We start from the raw sequence: 3,920 nt of genomic DNA, 5'->3' as shown, positions 1-3,920 counted from the left end.
TTAGTTACCTGATTTAACACCCTCACAATGTTAGTTACCTGATTTAACACCCTCACATCTTTACAAAAGAAAGTTATATAAAACAATGAAAGTATAGCAGTTGAAATCAGTATCGCAGTTTAAATTAGATTATACCATGGTAAATCATTTATACAATGGCCGGTACCATGTTAAAACTGAAATTACCATCAAACTACCATGATAGTTTTTTTTGGTAAGGGACAGTCCAGATTAAAGATAGTGCTGAGATAAATTCCTATTAGAGTATAGCTTGACTTTAATGGAGGGAAATCCGAGTGCATGTTGATGAAATTAACCACAGACGTCTTGTGTGTTCCCCAAATCCTAGATTAAAAAGAAGACTTTCAGCAATAGTTGGCCAGGCCTATGTCTCGTGGAGGCGGCTGGCAAAGATGTCGGGTCTACTTGAGCTTCAAAAAGCTTCATTCTTGGAAGTGGATAAAAAAAAGCTTCATTCTTCAGGAGATTAAACAAAAAAAGAAAAACCACCAGACCGACCATAAAAAGCAGTGCTCAAACCGCACACTCAACGCCAGCTGTTTCACACTCAAAATGCTGGCCTGTGTCAGGCCGTTGGTCAATATTTATAGCCAAAGAACAAATAACTGTCATCACAGCCGGGAGATTTAATGCAGCCAAGTTGTGTTTGGTTAGTGAATTAATCCCATCAACGGTGCAGGAGGACGGATACATCGACTACGTGCTGAAGTAATCACACGGCTGCGTCAGTAATGAGAATCAAACATTGTTTATAAACCCACATGGTGAGTAGAGCAGTCTTTTACATGTTCTCATGCAAACATTTCCTCTTCTCTATTGGTCTTAAAAGACACCGGTAAAAGTTCATCATAACTATAAAACTAATAAATATGTGCTTCAAACAAAGTGATACATCAAGCGCAAATATTCAGGCACATCCAGGCTAGTTTAGGAATGGAAGATTAATGCAACCAAATTGTCTCAGGATTATGATAGTGATGGCAATGAAAAGGTCATGCCAATTTTCAGAAACCTACCTGTAGATGGCGCTAATTTACAACGGCACCGTTTTCTCTATCCAAGGAGCAAATGATGCCAGAGGATGAGGGAAATATTTGCTGTCAGATGTGTCCGATTCGGTCTAAAGCATGAAACCACGCTATAGCTAATTGTAGAATGTTGATCCTGCAGATTGGAGACTGCAAGCTCAAAAACAAAGCGTTCTTTTCATTTAAGAGCACAATTTCTAGACTATATATGGCAGGAATTCTTATTCCGCCATACTTGAACTCTGTGCCTTTTTTTTTTTTAAACAAACTGGCCTCATAAACTCATCTCATAATCAAAGATGGTTAATTTGAACACTTCATTGGTTTATATTTTATTTACACATTTTCTAAATACATTGGGTTAAAAACGGTATGAACGAGTTAATGTAAAGTTGAGGCTCAAACACATTTTTCTAAAACTCACAAGAATTAAGGGTTAAATTACAGTAGTAATTTTAAAGAGGGACCAAGAAAGAATATTCAAATAGACCTATAACCAGCATTATATTGAAGCATTCGTCTTGCAGTCTGCCTGCCTGAGTACAAAGCACAGTGTACAAAGCGGCGGCCAGGTGCAGGATAAAGATGAATGAAAATGGATTCCCACACACTGGAATACAGCTCCCAATACCTTATTGACTAAAAAGCGACATTTCAACCAAACGAGGTCTTCATCCTCAAATAAAAATTTGCATTGCAATTATAGATGTTCATAACGTTTTTGCTATTTGAGGTGTAGTTTAGTTAACTACTGTAACTACAAACGTGTATGTCCATCAAAGGAAGGAACAGGAATCTGAAAGCGGAACGCCACCCAAATTAAGAATTAAAATGTTCCATGGCCTAAGAAAGTTCAATAAATATTTCTACTACTACTACTCTCCTGTAAAGCCAGAAACCAGAGAAGTAAAAAATAAAACTTGTGATGTCATCAAGTATAAAGTCTGGAGCTGCTCCATAGACAATGAATAGGAGATTCTGTGGACTTTTTATACCCAGATGAGCTTTATTCAATAGTGTAGTAGTTTTCTGAAACAAAATGGATCCATATACATTACATCCCCCTGGGTACTGACTATGTTATATAAAACCTATTCATTGTCTTTGGAGCAGCTCCATACTTTATACTTGATGTATAAAGAGTTTTAGCACTCTGACTTAGACCAGAGGAATAACATGTATGAATTCAGAATGGCGTAGTTCCCCGGCTGATTCCAGAATCCTCAGCTCATAGACTTGTTAACATTGTAAATGAGTTACCTTTGGAAATACCTTGTCACTTTTACTATAAATCCTATATTTTTAAGGGTCAAGACTTATAATTGACCAAATACATTATAGAAGCGTATTGCCAACAGCTAGAGGTCGACCGGTTAAAATTAAGGTATCGTCATTTTCTTACAGCTGTCTGTATTCGCTTCCAAATAAAGTTACAAATAAATAAATAAGGTAATATGGAAATACATCATATAGTATTGTGTGGTTTCAATTGGTCAATAACAAAAAAAACATAGCAATGTGTATTTGATTTGGTTAGAACAACTTTTATTTTTAATAAAATGCTGTTTAGGGCTGGCTGGTGTTAGAACTCTGGTGAACCCTGTCACCTCAGGGTTGATGGTCAAAGCCCAGGGCAGTTAAGAGATTGCTCATGTGTCATATAAATGAGATTCTGCTGATAACTAACCTGACAGGCCTGTAGTTGACCATTTTATGATGAAGTGGGTAAAAAGCCATACCTACTGTATTTATGGCAAGACTAACAAGAAACAAGCAGATGTTAGCGTACCTCCACTGATACTCTGATACAGCTGTGCTTCAACACACTCAGTGCTAGTCTGTCTGTTCATATTTATCGCCGAAGCAGAAAGAACAAACACGGCCTCCTACCAGTGCAGACAGATGTGTGGCAACAGTCAAACTGTGTGCGGTGGTTAATTAATTATTCCTTTCCACAGTAATGGCTTATAAATATATTCACAGCAGACTGAAGTGATTATGCAGAAGTGAGAAAATGTACCAGTCAAAACAGCCCATAATGAGTAAACCATGTTTATCAATTATACTCCCCCATCCTTCCACAGTATCCATCACACGGAGTGTGAATGAGCTTCAGCGTGAGGGCCTTGAGGGGGAGAGGCTTATACAATAATAATAATAATGATTTATATAGCACTTTTCTTTACACTAAGCGGTGGTGGCAGTAAGACAAAGCATGGCACAAACACACGAGGATGGATGGAGAGGGGCTAAGAGAAGGTAGTGGAGAAGATATGGGTCTCGAGGCGGGATTGGAAAATTGGGCGACTCAAGAGTAATGTCCCGGATCAGAGCTGTCCCCAAAACGGTGAAGGTTACATAGTTTCCGTCTGTAGTGTGGTAGTGAAAGGGTTAACCTTCTGTAGTGTGGTTGTGAAAGGGTTAACCCTTTGTCGTGTGGCAGTGAAAGGGTTAACCTGTATTGTCAGAGTGAAAGGGTTAACCCTTTGGTAGTGAAAGGGTTAACAAGGCAACCATAGGCATTAATAATGCTTTAGATGTTAAGCATTCCCCCAGATGACATGATTAATTTGTCATCATCCTAGAAACTCCTGAGCTGGTCAAGATTATTAACCCCTCCCCATTTCAGGATTATAACCCAGGGCAGAGACTTAATCTCTTTGGCCGAAACCCTTGGGGAAGATGTTGCCGTTGAATCCGTTTCACCTTCACACCGAGAAGATGTACAAGGTAAAACACCAGATCAGTTTGTTGATACAAAGTACACGTCCCGTTTTCCTTAACGTTATATGCTGACAACCTGACTCTGTTGTCTGCGACGGTCCCAGGAAGATCTGTCCTATTTTGGAGGACAGTAGGAAGTGGGATAGT

Source organism: Notolepis coatsorum, assembly GCF_963971535.1.
Source record: "Notolepis coatsorum genome assembly, chromosome: 4".
Taxonomy (NCBI): domain Eukaryota; kingdom Metazoa; phylum Chordata; class Actinopteri; order Aulopiformes; family Paralepididae; genus Notolepis; species Notolepis coatsorum.
The sequence above is the reverse complement of the archived record's forward strand: the minus strand, read 5'-3'. Positions refer to the sequence as shown.